The following is a 23,665-nucleotide window of genomic DNA, read 5'->3' as shown; positions in this document are numbered from 1 at the left end:
GCTGAGTTGATGAACAACGCGTAATCAACAGCTGAGATGATGACCAATACGCAATGATGAACAACATATAATGAGTAGCTGAGATGATGACCAAAACGTAATGAACAGCTGAGCTGATGAACAACATGTAATGCACAGCTGAAAGGATGAAAAACACGTAATGAACAGCTGAGATGATGAACAACACTTAATGAACAGCGGAAAAGATGAACAACAAGTAATGAACAGCTGAGATGATGAACAACATGTAATGAACAGCTGAAAGGATGAACAACAGGAACAGCTAAATTGATAAACAACACGTAATGAACAGTTGAGATAATGAACAACACGAAATGAACAGCTGAGATGATGAACAACACGTAATGAACAGCTGAAATGATGAACAACACGTAATGGATAGCTGAGATAACGAACAACACGTAATGAACAGTGGAGATGATGAAGAACATGTAATCAGCAGCTGAGATGATGAATAACACGTAATGACCAGTTGAGATGATGAACAACACGTAATGAACAGCTGAAATGATGAATAACACGTAAAGGATAGCTGAGATGATGAACAACACGTAACGAACAGCTGAGGTGATGAACAACACGTAATGAGCATATCAGATGATCAACAACACGTAATGAATAGCCGAGACGATGAACAACACGTGATGAACAGCTGAGATGATGAACAACATGTAATGAACAGCTTAGATGATGAACAACACGTAATGAACAGCTAAATTGATGAACAACACGCAATGAACAGCTGAGATGATGAACAACACGTAATGAACAGCTGAGAAGATGAACAACACGTAATGAACAGCTGAGATGATGAACAACACTTAATGAACAGCTGAGATGATGACGAAAACGTATTGAGCAGCTGAGATGATGAACAACACGTAATGACAGCTGAGATGATGAACAACACGTAATGAAAAGCTGAGATGATGAACAACATGTAATGAACAGCTGAGATGATGAACAACATGGAATGAACAGCTAAGATAATGAACAACACCTAATGAACAGCTGAGATGATGAACAACACGTAATGAACAGCTGAGATGATGAACAACACTTAATGAACAGCTGAGATGATGACGAAAACGTAATGAGCAGCTGAGATGATGAACAACACGTAATGACAGCTGAGATGATGAACAACACGTTATGAACAGCTGAGATGATGGAGAACATGTAATAAACAGCTGAGATAATGAACAACACATAATGAACAGCTGAGATGATGAACAACATGTAAGGAACTGCTGAGAAGATGAAGAACATGTAATGAACAGCGGAAAGGATGAACAACACGTAGTGAACAGCTAATATAATGAACAACACGTAATGAACAGCTGACATGATAAACAACACGTTATGAAGAGCTGAGATGATGAATAACACGTAATGAACAGCTGAAATGATGAACAACACGTAAAGGATAGCTGAGATGATGAACAACACATAACACAGCTGCGGTGATGAACAAACTGCTTTGTATTACACAAACGTTGTTACCTATGTTACTATCAGTATACTGTATGTCGTGTTATACCTGCTTTGTGTTACACGAACGTTGTTACCTATGTTACTATCAGTATACTGTATGTCGTGTTATACCTGCTTTGTGTTACACAAACGTTGTTATCTATGTTACTATCAGTATACTGTATGTCGTGTTATACCTACTTTGTATTACACAAACTTTGTTACCTATATTACTTTTAGTATACTGTATGATTTATGTTATACCTGTTTTGTATTACATAAACGTTGTTGCCTATGTTACTATCAGTATACTGTATGATTTTTCTTATACCTGCTTTGTATTACACAAACGTTGTTATCTGTGTTACAATCAGTATACTGTATGATTTATGTTATACGTGTTTTGTGTACACAAACGTTGTTACCTATGTTACTATCAGTATACTGTATGTCGTGTTATACCTTCTTTGTGTTACACAAACGTTCTTACCTATGTTACTATCAGTATACTGTATGACTTATGTTATACCTACTTTGTATTACATAAACGTTGTTACCTATGTTACTATCAGTATGCTGTCTGTCGTGTTATACCTGCTTTGTGTTACACAAACGTTGTTACCTATGTTACTATCAGTATACTGTATGTCGTGTTATACCTGCTTTGTGTTACACAAACGTTGTTACCTATGTTACTATCAGTATACTGTATGTCGTGCTATACCTGCTTTGTGTTACACAAACGTTGTTACCTATGTAGTATCAGTATACTGTATGTCGTATTATACCTGCTTTGTGTTACACAAACGTCTTTACCTATGTTACTATCAGTATACTGTATGTCTTGTTATACCTGCTTTGTGTTACACAAACGTTGTTATCTATGTTACTATCAGTATCGCTTAGTATACTGTAATTAATGTATCCTAGACCCACCTCTGAAGGGAGTGTATCCTTGGGGTACCTGAGCCCGCTCGCCTTCCCCCGTCACCCTCCTATGTTGATGTATTTTACCCACTGCGCGCTCTATACTGGCCTCCACCTACACCTAGATATGCATGTACACTTCACCCAAACAATCACTGAGATGCTTTTTCTATGGATATCCAGATAATAATCTTTCTTTTCATAAAAGAAATAACATTTTTTGAATTGTAACAAACTTACCTCAATCTTCAACATTATCAACGTCACGAGTAGGTTTTGCAACTTATTGGATTATGGAAATATCAAGCAAATCTACGTGGATCAGCACCCGAAGCTGGTGGAAAGAGACATTCGCCCCAACCTTGCACTTAAGTCTTTTACGACAGAATCTTGTTCATCACAAATTTCTGCAAACTGATCATAAAATCTGTCGTCTTTCTCTGGTGTTTGTCCTACTGTTATTTTCTTACGAAGCTCATCTTTAATCTATGCAAAATGAAATCGACATTCCCATCGGGTACATTTTATTCATCACAAGATTAAGATGATCTTTAACAAAGGTCAAACATTACCGCCTACATTATTTACCAGGTTTTTATTAAAAATTATACCCTGGAATTGCGTATTAGACAAAGAAGTCTATCTATTCTATATCAAACCAAGATTCAGATATAGCAATCACATAATATCTTCTACAGATGCTTTCTCAGACTCTGACATTTAGTTACGTAGCCTCCGAACATTAACAATATCTAAAATACTTTATGTCATGAACCAATGACAGCAAAACAATGCACAGTTCAATATTAGTATTAGGTGCAGCGACAAGTGTAACACTGCAAACTGTTGCCACTCGTTACCACCGCACATAAGTATTAAGGTTTTCTACACAGTCTAATGGCAATAAACAGACAACTTACCTACAGTGAGCTTATTTTAGGGAAAAGTCACTTTCCTTCAGGAGTTTCGTCACATTTGCTTGCAGCCAGTAACCTAAGCTCTCCTGGCTTAATGTTGAGGCTCTACATGTACTGTACTGTACGTCTGTACTTACCACCATGTATAGTTAATTTTCTATGAAAATAACATGTGTCCTGCTGTTGCTTTCATATCGAGATGCAAGTGAAATGACATACACTACTGATCAGGCAAGTAAAAAAAAAAAGAAAAGAATGATTAAAAGGTAATTTATTTCTTTGATAACATATCACTAATACAATAAACACAGTAGATCAATACCTTTTTTTTTTAAACCATTGATATTTCTATAGTGAGAATTTTTACAAATCAAGTAATCTCTTGCACGGTTTACTGAGGCCATAATGTTTAGATATGATCAAAAGGTTGTAGACATAAAGTTACATAAGACGCAGACACCCACCAGAGATGTGAGCAAGAGGGTGACACCTGTGTTACTATAAACCAGACCTGGGAGTGAGGCAGTATGCCTCCCACACACTAGACCAGGCACTGGGCTGCTGTATTCTACACTAATCATGGCTAGTACAAGATAAGACAAGCATAATGTCCTCAAACATCAAGACTGGCAACGTGTCTCTGCAAACCAGACCTGCACAGAAGCTTGCCGATTGTGTCACTACACAACAGGCTTAGCACTGTGGTACTGTATCACTAGACACTGCACCTGGCACAAGGGTCCTGTGGCACCACACATACACTAAATCTGTGGTAGTGTCTCACCACACACCACACCTGTCACGAGGGTCCTGTACCACCATACCACACCTACACTAACACTGGGGCATTGATGTCACCAGACACCTCACCGTAGTGAAGGAAGGTCTTGTAGGTCGGCAATGAGGGTGAGTAGTGTAAGCGGGTGGCGAAGGAAGTCAGTGTTGGCACTACAGCGCTGCACCACCACACCTACACTGACACTGGGGTACTGTGTTACCAGACACCCATAAGGCACTAGGACGGTGTAACACCACACGTACACCGACACTGGGGTAATATTTCACCAGCACTGTACCTGGCACTAGGGTACTGTACAACTACACCTTTACTGACACCGGGGCACGGTGTCAACAGTCACTGCACTAGCACGAAGGTACTTTACCATCACATCAACACTGACACTGGGGTACTGTCACCAGATACCTACATAGCACTAGGACGGTGTAACACCACACCTACACTGACACTGGGGCGCTGTCTCACCACACACCACATCTGACACTAAGCCATTTCATCTCACACTCACCAGTATTACACTGGCACTGAGGTACTCTGTTCCTCACATACCAGACCTGGCAGGTAGTACTATGTCCTACACACCGCAAGCTTGTACCGGGATGAGGATACTGTGATAAGAGTTCCGTATCTCTGCTTGGGCATGGCGTTCCTTCACACATCACATCTCACACATAGGTATTGTGTCCCTCACACACCAGACGTAGCACTGGGGAACTGTTCCTGCACACCACACCTGGAGCTGGGATCCTGTTTTCCCACATCCTGAAAAATAATGAATATAACTCTCAGCACTGGTAGGCTTCCTGTAGATCTTAAAGGATAACTAATCAAAATACCTAATTATCACCACATTAAGGAAGGGTGATTTGCCTTTGTGTTTCCTTTTAGTCTTAAACTTGATGGTGGGATGAATCGTAATTCATTAAAGAAAACATCATGATCTTGATAAGATGGCCATAAGAACCACACATCGTTAACGATTTTAACCATATTTTTGGACTGTTACTAAATGAAGTTTGGATCTCAGTCTCATAGTATTCCATGAATAAGTTACTGAAAATGGGAGTGAGGGAATTTATCATGTCTAAACCGAATTTCTTTCAATAAGAATCACCCTCAGCATCTTGGAAAACGTTATTGTCAACAAAGTTTTATTAAGTCAATGAAAGTTTTTGAGGGTAGGGGCATCTCAGCTACGTTAAAGGAAAAAGAATCTAGCCATATAATGAATATAATAGATTAGATTTTGCTAAGAGGGCTAGGATCATTTATTTGCCCGATCATGAACTTCTCAAATTTAATATCAATTTCTCTTTCCCAATGTCTATATTGATGAAACCATTGCTTACATAACCCTAAAACACTGTTGTCAATAATGAGGAATGGTTTTACTTTCCTCGGGTCCAACAGACATAGGGGAGAAAAAGATCTCATTACGATTTACTAAACAAATTACATGGACTTAAGCTTTAATTTACCTTATTGAAATATACGAGTAAAGAGAACAAATATAGGAATAGTTATTGTGTATAATGCAAAAAAATAAAAGATACGAGAAATGAAAAGAGAGAAGTAGAGAGAATTTGTACGTGTATGTGTGTGTGTGTGTGTGTGTGTGTGTGTGTGTGTGTGTGTGTGTGTGTGTGTGTGTGTGTGTGTATTTTCAGGTCTGCCATTACATGTTAATCAGATCAACAATTCCACGTACTTCAGGTGGAGTGAGCGAGGATCTTAAGCCGCGGCAACAATGTATTAAAGTGTGTAATAAGGCTAATAGTTTGTTTGGGTTCATTAATGGGACTGTTAGCAATGAAACTCCTAGAGTATTATTACAACATTATCTTGAATTGGTGAGACTCACATTTCAATCATGCGGTTTAGTTTTGGGCTCCATACTATGCAGTTAATAATGATTATGAGAGAGAGAGAGAGAGAAGAGAGAGAGAGAGAGAGAGAGAGAGAGAGAGAGAGAGAGAGAGAGAGAGAGAGAAAGAGAGAGAGAGAGATAGCACAAATGCGAATAAAATAAGTGATTTCTGGAATTAGAAACCTCACTTATGAAGAAAGGTAAAAAAGGCTGAATTTGCAGTCATTTAAGAGGAGGTCTAGAGGGGATGTGAATGAAGTCTTTGAATAGGTGAAGACCATACATAGAGGTAACATGAATAAAGTTCTTAGAATGACGCCACTGGGTAGGACCAAAAATAATGGATTTAGATAGATTCAGGTCGGATGTGGGTAGATATTGGTTCGGGAATAGGGTCGTAGATTTATGGAACAAGCTGTCAAGTACAGTAGTTGAAGTTAGTTCTTTAGTTAGCTTTAAATGAAGGTTGGATGTGTTTATGGGTACAGGCAGTTGGTTTGTGGACAGACTCAGGACCTGCCTAGCTCGGGCCAATACGCCTCTTGCAGTGTCCTTACTTCTCATGTTCTTATGGTATGTAGTTTTGTAATATACTCTATAATACAGTTGGACTATGTATCCCTGATAATACCTTTGTATTTTTCTAGACTGTTTTCTCGTATAGCCATTAATATTAAAAATGAATCCCAGAGATAGAACAAACATACTTATAAACCGGTACAAAAATACATATAAACCGGTACAAACATACTTATAAACCGGTACAAACATACTTATAAACCGGTACAAACATACTTATAAACCGGTACAAACATACTTATAAACCGGTACAAACATACTTATAAACCGGTACAAACATACTTATAAACCGGTACAAACATACTTATAAACCGGTACAAACATACTTATAAACCGGTACAAACATACTTATAAACCGGTACAAACACTAAAAAATGACAATTTTTTCATCCAAACTTTCTAATATGTTTATTTATTTATTTATTTTGCATTATCGCTGTTTCCCGCGTTAGCGAGGTAGCGCAAAGAAACACACGAAAGAATGGCCCAACTCATCCACATACACATGTATATACAGACACGTCCACACACGAAAATATACATACCTATACATCTCAGCATATATATATATATATATATATATATATATATATATATATATATATATATATATATATATATATATATACATATATATATATATATATATATATATATATATATATATATATATATATATATATATATATATATATATACATATATATATATATATATATATATATATATATATATATATATATATATATATATATATATATATATATATATATATATATATATATATATATATATATATGTATATATATATATATATATATATATATATATATTTTTTTTTTTTTTTTTTTTATACTTTGTCGCTGTCTCCCGCGTTTGCGAGGTAGCGCAAGGAAACAGACGAAAGAAATGGCCCAACCCCCCCCATACACATGTACATACACACGTCCACACACGCAATATACATACCTACACAGCTTTCCATGGTTTACCCCAGACGCTTCACATGCCTTGATTCAATCCACTGACAGCACGTCAACCCCTGTATACCACATCGCTCCAATTCACTCTATTCCTTGCCCTCCTTTCACCCTCCTGCATGTTCAGGCCCCGATCACACAAAATCCTTTTCACTCCATCTTTCCACCTCCAATTTGGTCTCCCTCTTCTCCTCGTTCCCTCCACCTCCGACACATATATCCTCCTGGTCAATCTTTCCTCACTCATTCTCTCCATGTGCCCAAACCACTTCAAAACACCCTCTTCTGCTCTCTCAACCACGCTCTTTTTATTTCCACACATCCCTCTTACCCTTACGTTACTTACTCGATCAAACCACCTCACACCACACATTGTCCTCAAACATCTCATTTCCAGCACATCCATCCTCCTGCGCACAACTCTATCCACAGCCCACGCCTCGCAACCATACAACATTGTTGGAACCACTATTCCTTCAAACATACCCATTTTTGCTTTCCGGGATAATGTTCTCGACTTCCACACATTTTTCAAGGCTCCCAAAATTTTCGCCCCCTCCCCCACCCTATGATCCACTTCCGCTTCCATGGTTCCATCCGCTGACAGATCCACTCCCAGATATCTAAAACACTTCACTTCCTCCAGCCTCTCACCATTCAAACTCACCTCCCAATTGACTTGACCCTCAACCCTACTGTACCTAATAACCTTGCTCTTATTGACATTTACTCTTAACTTTCTTCTTCCACACACTTTACCAAACTCCGTCACCAGCTTCTGCAGTTTCTCACATGAATCCGCCACCAGCGCTGTATCATCAGCGAACAACAACTGACTCACTTCCCAAGCTCTCTCATCCCCAACAGACTTCATACTTGCCCCTCTTTCCAAAACTCTTGCATTTACCTCCCTAACAACCCCATCCATAAACAAATTAAACAACCATGGAGACATCACACACCCCTGCCGCAAACCTACATTCACTGAGAACCAATCACTTTCCTCTCTTCCTACACGTACACATGCCTTACATCCTCGATAAAAACTTTTCACTGCTTCTAACAACTTGCCTCCCACACCATATATTCTTAATACCTTCCACAGAGCATCTCTATCAACTCTATCATATGCCTTCTCCAGATCCATAAATGCTACATACAAATCCATTTGCTTTTCTAAGTATTTCTCACATACATTCTTCAAAGCAAACACCTGATCCACACATCCTCTACCACTTCTGAAACCACACTGCTCTTCCCCAATCTGATGCTCTGTACATGCCTTCACCCTCTCAATCAATACCCTCCCATATAATTTACCAGGAATACTCAACAAACTTATATATATATATATATATATATATATATATATATATATATATATATATATATACACCTCTTACTTCTTCATCCCACCACTCACTACCCTTTCTAATCAACCCATCTCCCACTCTTCTCATGCCACAAGCATCTTTTGCGCAATCCATCACTGATTCCCTAAATACATCCCATTCCTCCCCCACTCCCCTTACTTCCATTGTTCTCACCTTTTTCCATTCTGTACTCAGTCTCCCCTGGTACTTCCTCACACAAGTCCCCTTCCCAAGCTCACTTACTCTCACCACCCTCTTCAAACCAACATTCACTCTTCTTTTCTGAAAACCCATACAAATCTTCACCTTAGCCTCCACAAGATAATGATCAGACATCCCTCCAGTTGCACCTCTCAGCACATTAACATCCAAAAGTCTCTCTTTCGCGCGCCTGTCAATTAACACGTAATCCAATAACGCTCTCTGCCCATCTCTCCTACTTACATAAGTATACGTATAAAAGAAAGAGACAGGAGGTCAAGAGAAAGGTGCAAGAGGTGAAAAAAAGGGCAAATGAGAGTTGGGGTGAGAGAGTATCATTAAATTTTAGGTAGAATAAAAAGAAGTTCTGGAAGGAGGTAACAAGTAGTGGTGATGTGAGAAGGAGATGGAGTGAGAATTTTGAAGGTTTGTTGAATGTGTTTGATAATATAGGGTGTTTTGGTCGAAGTGGTGTGCAAAGTGAGAGGGTTAGGGAAAATGATTTGGTAAACGGAGAAGAGGTAGTAAAAGCTTTGCGGAAGATGAAAGCCGGCAAGGCAGCAGGTTTGGATGGTATTGCAGTGGAATTTATTAAAAAAGGGGGTGACTGTATTGTTGACTGGTTGGTAAGGTTATTTAATGTATGTATCACTCATGGTGAGGTGCCTGAGGATTGGCGGAATGCGTGCATAGTGCCATTGTACAAAGGCAAAGGGGATAAGAGTGAGTGCTCAAATTACAGAGGTATAAGTTTGTTGAGTATTCCTGGCAAATTATTTTTTTTTTTTTTTATACTTTGTCGCTGTCTCCCGCGTTTGCGAGGTAGCGCAAGGAAACAGACGAAAGAAATGGCCCAACCCCCCCCCCCCCCCCATACACATGTACATACGTCCACACACGCAAATATACATACCTACACAGCTTTCCATGGTTTACCCCAGACGCTTCACATGCCTTGATTCAATCCACTGACAGCACGTCAACCCCTGTATACCACATCGCTCCAATTCACTCTATTCCTTGCCCTCCTTTCACCCTCCTGCATGTTCAGGCCCCGATCACACAAAATCTTTTTCACTCCATCTTTCCACCTCCAATTTGGTCTCCCTCTTCTCCTCGTTCCCTCCACCTCCGACACATATATCCTCTTGGTCAATCTTTCCTCACTCATTCTCTCCATGTGCCCAAACCATTTCAAAACACCCTCTTCTGCTCTCTCAACCACGCTCTTTTTATTTCCACACATCTCTCTTACCCTTACGTTACTTACTCGATCCAACCACCTCACACCACACATTGTCCTCAAACATCTCATTTCCAGCACATCCATCCTCCTGCGCACCACTCTATCCATAGCCCACGCCTCGCAACCATACAACATTGTTGGAACCACTATTCCTTCAAACATACCCATTTTTGCTTTCCGAGATAATGTTCTCGACTTCCACACATTTTTCAAGGCTCCCAAAATTTTCGCCCCCTCCCCCACCCTATGATCCACTTCCGCTTCCATGGTTCCATCTGCTGACAGATCCACTCCCAGATATCTAAAACACTTCACTTCCTCCAGTTTTTCTCCATTCAAACTCACCTCCCAATTGACTTGACCCTCACCCCTACTGTACCTAATAACCTTGCTCTTATTCACATTTACTCTTAACTTTCTTCTTCCACACACTTTACCAAACTCAGTCACCAGCTTCTGCAGTTTCTCACATGAATCAGCCACCAGCGCTGTATCATCAGCGAACAATAACTGACTCACTTCCCAAGCTCTCTCATCCCCAACAGACTTCATACTTGCCCCTCTTTCCAAAACTCTTGCATTTACCTCCCTAACAACCCCATCCATAAACAAATTAAACAACCATGGAGACATCACACACCCCTGCCGCAAACCTACATTCACTGAGAACCAATCACTTTCCTCTCTTCCTACACGTACACATGCCTTACATCCTCGATAAAAACTTTTCACTCCTTCTAACAACTTGCCTCCCACACCATATATTCTTAATACCTTCTCCGTTCCTTCTTTTGGAAAATTAAAAAAAAAAAAAACGAGAGGGGAGGATTTCCAGCCCCCCGCTCCCTCCCCTTTTAGTCTCCTTCCACGACACGCAGGGAATACGTGGGAAGTATTCTTTCTCCCCTATCCCCAGGGATATATATATGTATATATATGTATATATATATATATATATATATATATATATATATATATATATATATATATATATATATATATATATATATATATTTTTTTTTTTTTTTTGCTTTGTCGCTGTCTCCCGCGTTTGCGAGGTAGCGCAAGGAAACAGACGAAAGAAATGGCCCAACCCACCCCCATACACATGTATATACATACGTCCACACACGCAAATATACATACCTACACAGCTTTCCATGGTTTACCCCAGACGCTTCACATGCCTTGATTCAATCCACTGACAGCACGTCAACCCCGGTATACCACATCGCTCCAATTCACTCTATTCCTTGCCCTCCTTTCACCCTCCTGCATGTTCAGGCCCCGATCACACAAAATCTTTTTCACTCCATCTTTCCACCTCCAATTTGGTCTCCCTCTTCTCCTCGTTCCCTCCACCTCCGACACATATATCCTCTTGGCCAATCTTTCCTCACTCATTCTCTCCATGTGCCCAAACCACTTCAAAACACCCTCTTCTGCTCTCTCAACCACGCTCTTTTTATTTCCACACATCTCTCTTACCCTTACGTTACTTACTCGATCAAACCACCTCACACCACATATTGTCCTCAAACATCTCATTTCCAGCACATCCATCCTCCTGCGCACAACTCTATCCATAGCCCACGCCTCGCAACCATACAACATTGTTGGAACCACTATTCCTTCAAACATACCCATTTTTGCTTTCCGAGATAATGTTCTCGACTTCCACACATTCTTCAAGGCTCCCAGAATTTTCGCCCCCTCCCCCACCCTATGATCCACTTCCGCTTCCATGGTTCCATCCGCTGCCAGATCCACTCCCAGATATCTAAAACACTTCACTTCCTCCAGTTTTTATCCATTCAAACTCACCTCCCAATTGACTTGACCCTCAACCCTACTGTACCTAATAACCTTGCTCTTATTCACATTTACTCTTAACTTTCTTCTTCCACACACTTTACCAAACTCAGTCACCAGCTTCTGCAGTTTCTCACATGAATCAGCCACCAGCGCTGTATCATCAGCGAACAACGACTGACTCACTTCCCAAGCTCTCTCATCCCCAACAGACTTCATACTTGCTCCTCTTTCCAAAACTCTTGCATTTACCTACCTAACAACCCCATCCATAAACAAATTAAACAACCATGGAGACATCACACACCCCTGCCGCAAACCTACATTCACTGAGAACCAATCACTTTCCTCTCTTCCTACACGTACACATGCCTTACATCCTCGATAAAAACTTTTCACTGCTTCTAACAACTTTCCTCCTACACCATATATTCTTAATACCTTCCACAGAGCATCTCTATCAACTCTATCATATGCCTTCTCCAGATCCATAAAGGCTACATACAAATCCATTTGCTTTTCTATGTATTTCTCACATACATTCTTCAAAGCAAACACCTGATCCACACATCCTCTACCACTTCTGAAACCACACTGCTCTTCCCCAATCTGATGCTCTGTACATGCCTTCACCCTCTCAATCAATACCCTCCCATATAATTTACCAGGAATACTCAACAAACTTATACCTCTGTAATTTGGGCACTCACTCTTATCCCCTTTGCCTTTGTACAATGGCACTATGCACGCATTCCGCCAATCCTCAGGCACCTCACCATGAGTCATACATACATTAAATAACCTTACCAACCAGTCAACAATACAGTCACCCCCTTTTTTAATAAATTCCACTGCAATACCATCCAAACCTGCTGCCTTGCCGGCTTTCATCTTCCGCAAAGCTTTCACTACCTCTTCTCTGTTTACCAAATTATTTTCCCTAACCCTCTCACTTTGCACACCACCTCGACCAAAACACCCTATATCTGCCACTCTATCATCAAACACATTCAACAAACCTTCAAAATACTCACTCCATCTCCTTCTCACATCACCACTACTTGTTATCACCTCCCCATTTGCGCCCTTCACTGAAGTTCCCATTTCCCTTGTCTTACGCACTTAATTTCCTCCTTCCAGAACTTCTTTTTATTCTCCCTAAAATTTAATGATACTCTCTCACCCCAACTCTCATTTGCCCTTTTTTTCACCTCTTGCACCTTTCTCTTGACCTCCTGTCTCTTTCTTTTATACATCTCCCACTCAATTGCATTTTCTCCTTGCACCCCCTAACACAAATCCATCTACCACCGCTCAACTCTACACCAACAACCCATCCATTTCTTAACTTACCAGTTCCTCTTCTACACTCACCATCACAACTTCCGCTTCCCCCCCGACCTTCCCTCCTGAACCTCCACTTCCCATTCCCTCCCCTCCTCCCCCCATCCTTCCCCTCCACCTCCCCGCCTCTCGCACCTAACCCTCCCAGAGGAGCCACAGAACCTGACCCTGCCGACTCACCAGACAACCTACCTGCTTACAACGCCTACATTCGACTCGTCGACAATGACTCTCCCCCTACCTAACCCCTCCCAGGAAGTTGCCGACCCAAGACCAGACAAACCTCCACCGAAGTTCACATGAAGACCCTCAACGGAATGCCAATGACTGTCATCGAACACAGAATTAAAAGAACGATAAATTTCCCAAAATCGTAAAATGTTTAAAATCTTGCAGTTTAATGTGCTCATCTACCACAATGGCCGATATCTGGTTGCCACTCTCCTCGAAGAGAGAAGACCCGATGTTTTGATAATTAACAACACATGTATCACTAGTGGGTGTAGAATTAGACACTACGGATATACATCCCGACAGTCTTCAGACGGTAGACACGAGGGAGTCGCTTTTCTTACACGCAATTCTGTCGAACACGAATGATAACCACTTCATGGCGTCTCGAACACTTTCTAGCGGTAAACACAATACATGGCTTCATTATCTTGTGCACTACATACTCTCGACCCAACACTAACATTCCACTCCACGATCTTTGGACAGTTTTCAATCACACTCATATCCCAGTCTACCTTCTAGCTGACCTCAATACCCAACACAGAACCTTCCATCACAACAGAAACAATTCTCACGGTGATGACCTATTCGCTTTATGCTCCTTCAAACGTCTCAACTTCCTAGGACCTTTCTTCCATACCATCTTCACTGGCCCAGGAGGAAAGGGCAGACCCGACATTGTCTTCTCCAACAGAGCCAGTAATTATCTTCATTACTTTTTGTCTCCAGGACCACTGTGTATCCGACCCAATCCTTCTCTTTCTTCACCTCTCATCTAACCCTATCCCCGTTCCACCACCCTCACACTACCACTACAAAAAAAGCAGACTAGCGCAACTTCAAAGACACTTTTTCTAATTGCACTTACACCACAAACTAGGAAAATCACCCAATATCACTAATAGACACAGAAATAGAACATATACACGAAACAATCACACAGGCAGCTGATATTTCTATTCCCAGATCTTCATTTACTTCAAGATCCTCCTTCTTCCCTTCTCCCAAAACAACAAGCCTTCTTTCGTGCTACCGTCGACGCTTTGAGCAAAATAGACGTCGTTTGGGCATAGTACGGTGGGACCTCACATCTCTACGAAACCACACACTCAACAGCCTTCTAGAAGACCACAATAGACACTGGAAATCTCTTATCACCAAAACAGAACAACACCGAATCAAATCTCCTCAAGAGTTTTGGAACAGAATACGAAAACTCAAAGGAATACCGAAAACAGACTTTAATGGGCTAAATGACGACAGCACTCTACACCATAACCCACAAGACATTGCCAACATTTTTCAAAAACACTGGGAAGGTATCTTTCACCCTCACCCCCCTCACCCTCTGGCGTGCGAAAACACTCAAATTGTCACACAACACATACAAAACAGACCCAGTTCCTTCTACCCAGAACAGATAATACATTTCCAATCGCTTTCACACGACAACCTTTTCACAACTTCCATAAGATCGAACGAGGTCAAATTCCTCCTCCTCAGATCACCGAAAGTAGCCACAGGTAATTAAGGCATTGGTTACCAGCTACTTACATATCTCCCTAACAAAACTATTAGAGCCATCACCTTCCTCTTTAACGTGGCACTAGCCTCTGGCAATTTTCCCGCGGCCTTCAAATCAGCAACAACCACAATGATACCTAAACCCAACAAATCCAACAGAGACCCCATCAACTACAGACCCATCAGCCTACTTGAGTCCATTAGGAAGACATTTGAAAGAATCACAACATTCAACAGAAATTAGACAACACCTTACAAACAACAACCTACTCTCACACAAACAGTTTGGCTTTCACCAACATGGCTCCACACAAGATGAACTCAACATCATTACGAACTACATAAGAAACAACACGCGGACACACAAAATGACCGCACTCATCACAAAAGATGTTGAAAAAGCCTTTGACACCGTGTGGCACGATGGATTGAGGTATAAACTAAGCACCCAATTCCAACTCCCACGACCCACCATTAAGCTTCTCTCTAACTATCTTAGCGAAATAAAAACCCGAATCAAATACGGAAACACTTACTCAAACTACTTCTTCCTTAATGCCGGTGTACCCCGAGGCTCCGTGCTGGCCCCCACTCTTTACACACTCTACTCAAATGATCTTCCCAATCCTATACACCTGGACTACATCACTCTCCAATATGCAGATGATGTCACACAGCTAATCAGAGCCAGAACCCTAACACACTTAATCAATAGAACCCAACAGGAAATTGACCAAGTTTCGCTCTGGGCGCTACAATGGAGGATTAAAACAAATCCTGCAAAATCCAACATATCCTACTTTAATGTACGTCACAGATACAACATAACTAATGTGTACCTACACTCCCGTATACACCGACATTTACCCATTCCCATCTCAAACACCAATACTGTGCTGGGCCTAAACTATGATGTACACCTGCGAATGAGCCGACATATTCAGTCTAGAGCGGCTATTGCGAGAGCGGAGCTCGCAAAAATGTATGGATTCAGAGAGGCGCAATTCAAAACCAAATTGCGCTTCTATAAAGCATTAATACGACCACTTATCACTTATGCCCCTTCAGCTCTTGAACTCGGAGTCCAATCCAACATCCCTGCACTCCAAATCATTCAGAAGAAAGCTCTACGTTGGGTTTTTAACATCAAATGGCACGAGTTCATCAGGAACACAGAACTTCACGAGAGAGCACGAATCCCTCCATTAAACATCTATTGGAGGAAATTGTTTGAAAGACAAGTAGAGCGATTTCAAATACATCATACTCACTGGACTGATTACTTCAACAATCTCCTGCCAATAGATCACCCAGATAACATGTTCAATATCCAACCTGAACAACATCCAGTGCCAATATATTAAAAACTAAAAATCACTATAGATCTTGCTGCTAAGTCCGTGCGGGGAACGCCTTCGTAAAATCAGTGTCCATCAGACAGAGATACGATCCATTTCCTCCTATATTCAAAAAAAAAAAAAAGAAAGAAAAAAAAACTTGCCCTCCACTCGTCATCCTGTTATTCCTGTGCAAGCTTGGTTAAGACTTAGCTCTTTTCCTCCCTCTAGAATTCACTTTCTCTAACAATTTCTTGCTCTTTCCCTCCCACTCTTTTTCCGCTCTTCCTTGGAAGGGACCTTTCTATCATCGTATTCCCTTCTTTTCTTGCCATTCGAAAAGGTTCTTGCTGCTCCTGTTTCGTCCACGTGGTTGATGGAGGATTAACCGCCAGATCCCACAAAGATAGAAGAGGGAAGAGAGAAGACAGAAGAGGGAAGAAAGAAGACAGAAGAGAGAAGAGAGAAGAAAGAAGTGGATTGTAACGTTGCCTACCGCGTTGGTCCTTCCCGCGGGAGACCGTTACGGTGACGAAGCCGGCAGGCTGTTCCCTCACCACCCTCGCTGCTCCCCACACCCCCGCGTTGCCTCCAGTCCATCTTCATATCGCTTTTTCATTTTTTTATTTTCATCATCCATCATCCATCTCTCGACCGTTTGGCTTGAGCAATCTCTACCCCAGCTTCCCCACCCCATTCTGGAAAACATATTTTCCTGAGGAGTGGAGGCTGGAGTGGACCTGTTCTCACCTGACGGGGTGGAGACCCTCACACTATCTCTTACCTCTCCCCTACCTTGGACCGTCGAGCGTCCCTCACTCACGTTTTCTCGCACTAGGACACTGATGCCACCAACATGCCGACCGACATTTGTCTAAAATCTCTCAAAACTGATTGCCCCTCCTTCCATGTTCGAACTCCTGTCCATCGTCTTTTAGACCGCTGAGATCCGTCCTACTAGGGTTATTCAATTCCCTTCGAACAATTACCAGTTTAAGATTTGCTAGTGCAAGTATAGTGATTTAGATGGAATCCTATCTAAGCCTCTCCTTGATGAACTAGCTAAAAAAACTACCAGATCGTTCCGGACCGCCCCCCCTCCCCCCCCTTCAAGCTAGATGTACTATTATTGCCTACAATGTTGATGCATCTATCTTGTCCCTCAGCCCTTCGGATATTGTTGAAGCCATCAATGGCGAAAACAATTACGTTAATGTCATCAACGTCTATAAACCGAATAACTCCTGATCAATAAAGATACAATGTTCAAACCTGACCGAGGCCGATCGCCTGCTCTCCCGGGGAATCCTGTTCCCCATGATCTTTGTGCCAGCAAAATCCCTGAAGAAAGATGAATATCTCGACGTACAACAATGTTTCAAGTATCTGAAATACGGACATGAGACTAAGAGCCGTAAGGAACCCCACCAAACCTGTAGTCAATGCGCGGAAACTGTTCATGGTTTTCGTGAGTGCAAGGCTCAGGCAGCGAAGTGTGTCAACTGTAAAGGTGAACACGTTGCTGTATCTGGGCTGAGCCAACGTAAGAAGGAGCAGCTCCGCGCAGTGCGTCTGGCACAAAAATCCAACTCCCTTCCACAAACCCTCACCTCTACGCAACAGTTGCTGCTGCTGCTCCTCCCCCTGCCACCCAACCTTCTCCTATCTCAACTACCAGTTCTTCAGACCTCCTCACCCTACAAGGTAGGATGCATGCGTGCTACCTTAAAGCGTTGTTCCTGAGCAGGGAAGATAAGTCGGAGTTCATTAGAATTTCCGATTTGCTGCTTGCGCATAACAACCTACCCAATATGCGAACTCCACCTGAACTCCTCAGCTCCTCTGCCAACAACCATCCCTCTCCGACCCTTGTCTCGTCAGCCATCCTGACCCCTAACGAAAACCTATCCCAGGAGACCCCCAGTAACACTCCCAACTCTCCTCCAACAACTCAACCTGTCACCCTTACAACTTCCATTACCCCCTCCGCACCCCCTAACACAGCTCCATCCACAATCCCCTAACCCAACATCAACAATACAACTGTCTCTCCAAATACCGATTCCTCTCCCACTCCCACCGTCCCAACTTCCACCACCACGACAGTCCCCGTAAACCTCCACACACCAATCCCCCCCTCCACCAAACCCCCTCTCTTCTAGCGCCTAACCCTCCCAGAGGAGCCCCAGAACCTGACCTTGCCGACACACCTGACAACCCTCCTCCGGTCAAACCCGACATTCAAATAGTCGACGTTCACCCTCTCCCCTCCCCTCTCCCCTCCCATATCCCCTCTCCTCTCCCCTCTCCTCTCCCCTCACCAGATAAGCTCCGAGCCAAGGCTAGAAACATGGTACAATTTAGATACCCTAACGGTGGGTCAGCGGTCCTCATCGACCCTAGATGTAGAAGGCCGACAAACTTCCAAAAATCGTAAATGTTTTAGATCTTGAAGTTTAACGTGCGTAGCTATCGCAGTAGCCGTTATCTGATTGCCACACTTCTCGAAGAGAAGAGGTCCGATGTTGTGATACTTAACAGCACATGTATCACCAACGGGTATAAGATCAGACATTGCGGGTATACATCACGACAGTCTCCAGACAGTAGACACGAGGGAGTCGCCATCCATACACGCAACACCATCGAACACGAATACCTCGCCACCTCATGGCAATACGAACACTTTCTAGCAGTTAAGATAAACACAATACATGGCTTCATTATCTTCTGCATTACATATTCTCGACCCAACACTACCATTCCACTCCATGATCTCTTGTCTTCTCCAACAGAGCCAGTAATTATCTTCATAATTTCTTGTCTCCAGGACTACTGTGTAGTTCCGACCACATCCCTATCTTTCTTCATCTCTCGTCTAACCCTATCCTCGTTCCATCACCCTCAAACTACCAGTACAAAAGAGCAGACTGGGAGAGCTTCAAAGACACTCTCTCCAAGTGCACTTACACCACAAACTACGAAAACCACCCAATAACACTAATAGACACGGAGATAGAACATATACATGGAACAATCACACAGGCACCTAACATTTCTATCCACAAATCTTCATTTACTTCAAGATACTCCTTCTTTCCCTATCCCAAAACAACAAGACTCCTCTCGTGCCACCGTCGACGCTTTGAGCAAAACAAACGTCGATTGGGCCTAGTACGGTGGGACTTTACAACCCTACGAAACCACACACTCAACAGTCTTCTAGAAGACCACAATAGACACTGGAAATCTCTGATCACCACAACAGAACAACACCGGATCAAATCTTCTCAAGAGTTTTGGAACAGAATTCGAGAACTCTAAGGAATACCGAAAACAGACTTTAATGGGCTAAATAACGACAACACTACACCATAACCCACAAGACATTGTTAACATTTTTCAAAAACACTGGGAAGGTATCTTTCACCCTCAACCCCCCCCCCCCCTCACCTTCTGGCGTACAAAAGCACTCAAATTGTCACACAACACATACAAAACAGACCCAGTCACTTCTACCCAGAACGGATCATACATTTCTAATCGCTTTCACACGACCACCTTCTCACAACTCCAATAAGATCGAGCGAGGTCAAATGCCTCCTCCTAAAATCGCCCAAAATAGCTCCAGGTAACTCAGGCATTGGTTACCAGCTACTTAAACATCTCCCTGAGAACACTATCAGAGCCATCACCCTCCTCTTCAACGCGGCACTAGCCTCTGGCTATTTTCCCGCGGCCTTCAAAACTGCAACAACCACAATGATACTTAAACCCAACAAATACAACGGAGACCCAGTGAACTACCGACCTATCAGCCTACTTGAGTCCAATGGGAAGACATTTGAAAGAATCTTAGACAACAGACTTAGACAACACCTAACAAACAACAACCTACTCTCACACAAGCAGTTTGGCTTTCATCAACATCGCTCCACACAAGATGAACTTAACATCATTACGAACTACATAAGGAACAACAAGCGGACACACAAAATGACTGCACTCATCACAAAAGATTCTCTCTAACTATCTTAGGAACAGGAAAACCCAAATCAAATACAGAAACACTTACTCAAACTACTTTCTCCTTAATGCCGATGTACCCCAAGGCTCCGTGCTGGCCCCCACTCTTTACACACTCTTCTCAAATGATCTTCCCAATCCTATACACCTGGACTACATCACTCTCCAATATGCAGATGATGTTACACAGCTAATCAGAGCCAGAACCCTCACACAATTAATCAATAGAACCCAACAGGAAATTGACCACGTTTCGCTCTGGGCTTTAAAATGGAGGATCAAAACAAATCCTGCAAAATCCAACATATCCTACTTTAACGTACGACAGAGATACAACATAACTAATGTCTACCTACACTCCCGTATACACCGACATTTACCCATTCCCATCTCAAACACCAACACTGTCCTAGGCCTAAACTATGATGTACACCTAAGAATGAACCGACATATACAGTCTAGAGCGGCTATTGCGAGAGCGGAGATCACAAAATTGTATAGATTCAGAGAGGCGCAATTCAAAACCAAATTGTACCTTTACAAAGCATTAATACGACCACTTATCCCTTATGCCCCTTCAGCTCTCGAACTCGGAGCCAAATCCAAGATCCGTGCACTCCAAATCATTCAGAACAAAGCTTTACGTTGGGTTTTTAACATCAAATGGCACGAGTTCATCAGGAACACAGAACTTCACGAGAGAGCACGAATCCCTCCTCCAAACATCTACTGGAGGAAATTGTTTGAAAGACACGTAGAGCGATTTCGAATGCATCATACTCACTGGATTGATTACTTCAACAATCTCCTGGGAATAGACCACCCAGGTAACATGTTTAATATACAACATGGAGAACATACAGCGCCAATATATCAAAAAAACTAAAAACGTCTATATATCTTGCTCCTAAGTCCGTGCGAGGAACGCCTTGGTAAAATCAGTGTCCATCGGCCAGAGATGCGATCTATCTCCTCCTATATCCCTTATAAAAATAAGAAAAAATAGAAAAATGAAATACAAAAAAAAAAAGAATAGAATAAGATAAAGTGATAAAAAAGATAATAGATAAATAACTAAAATAAAACTTTGCCCTCCACTCATCATCTCCGCCCTTCTTAACATATTTTTCAAATGCAAGCTCGGTTAAGCCCTGGCTCTTTTCCTTCCCTCTAAAATTCACTTCCTCTAACAATTCTTGCTCTTTCCATCCACTCTTTTCCATCCCCTCCTTAGAAGGGACTTTTCTATCATCATCATCATCATCATCATCATCATCATCATCATCATCAGAAGGAGATGTAGTGAGTACTTTGAAGGTTTGTTTAATGTGTTTAATGATATAGTAACAGATACAGGGTGTTTTGGTCGAAGTGGTGTGCAAAGTGAGAGGGTTAGGGAGAATGATTTGGTAAACAGAGAAGAGGTAGTAAAAGCTTTGCAGAAGATGAAAGCCGGCAAGGCATCGGGTTTAGATGGTATTGCAGTGGAATTTATCAAAAAAGGGGGAGACTGTTTTATTGACTGGTTGGTAAGGTTATTTAATGTATGTATGACTCATGGTGACGTACCTGAGGATTGGCGGAATGCTTGCAGAGTGCCATTGTACAAAGGTACGGAGGTATAAGTTTGTTTAATGGAGTGATAGTTTTCATGCATGGTGTTTTTGACAAGAAAATAGTGAAGTTGGAGAAAAATGTAGCTTAGACATTGAAGCTTATTGATACAGTGGTGAAATTGATGAGAACTGCTATTGACGTTTGTGTGAATAAATTGTACATTTCCTTTTCCATAGCCAGAGGTTGAACCATTATGTGACATTCATTTTTTTTCATTCATTTCAAGCTAAAAGTTTGTTTTCTAAATTGTTTCTTACATTTTTCATATGTATATATATGTATATGTGTGTGTTTGTGTGTGTGTGTGTGTGTGTGTGTGTGTGTGTGTGTGTGTGTGTGTGTGTGTGTATGTATATATATATGTATATTATCCCTGGGGATAGGGGTGAAAGAATACTTCCCACGTATTCCTCGCGTGTCGTAGAAAGCGACTAGAGGGGACGGGAGCGGGGGGCCGGAAATCCTCCCCTCCTTGTATTAACTTTCTAAAATGGGAAACAGAAGAAGGAGCCACGCGGGGAGTGATCATCCTCCTCGAAGGCTCAGAGTGGGGTGCCTAAATGTGTGTGGATGTAACCAAGATGTGAAAAAAGGAGAGATAGGTAGTATGTTTGAGGAAAGGAACCTGGATGTTTTGGCTCTGAGTGAAACGAAGCTCAAGGGTAAAGGGGAAGAGTGGTTTGGAAATGTCTGGGGAGTGAAGTCAGGGGTTAGTGAGAGGACAAGAGCAAGGGAAGGAGTAGCAATACTCCTGAAGCAGGAGTTGTGGGAGTATGTGATAGAATGTAAGAAAGTAAATTCTCGATTAATATGGGTAAAATTGAAAGTTGATGGAGAGAGGTGGGTGATTATTGGTGCATATGCACCTGGGCATGAGAAGAAAGATCATGAGAGGCAAGTGTTTTGGGAGCAGCTAAATGAGTGTGTTAGCGGTTTTGATGCACGAGACCGGGTTATAGTGATGGGTGATTTGAATGCAAAGGTGAGTAATGTGGCAGTTGAGGGAATAATTGGTATGCATGGGGTGTTCAGTGTTGTAAATGGAAATGGTGAAGAGCTTGTAGATTTATGTGCTGAAAAAGGACTGATGATTGGAAATACCTGGTTTAAAAAGCGAGATATACATAAGTATACTTATGTAAGTAGGAGAGATGGCCAGAGAGCGTTATTGGATTACGTGTTAATTGACAGGCGCGCAAAAGAGAGACTTTTGGATGTTAATGTGCTGAGAGGTGCAACTGGAGGGATGTCTGATCATTATCTTGTGGAGGCTAAGGTGAAGATTAGTATGGGTTTTCAGAAAAGAGGAGTGAATGTTGGGGTGAAGAAGGTGGTGAGAGTAAGTGAGCTTGGGAAGGAGACCTGTGTGGGGAAGTACCAGGAGAGAC

Source organism: Panulirus ornatus, chromosome 43 (genome assembly GCF_036320965.1).
Source record: "Panulirus ornatus isolate Po-2019 chromosome 43, ASM3632096v1, whole genome shotgun sequence".
Classification (NCBI taxonomy): Eukaryota; Metazoa; Arthropoda; class Malacostraca; order Decapoda; family Palinuridae; genus Panulirus; species Panulirus ornatus.
This window is presented reverse-complemented; position numbering follows the sequence as displayed.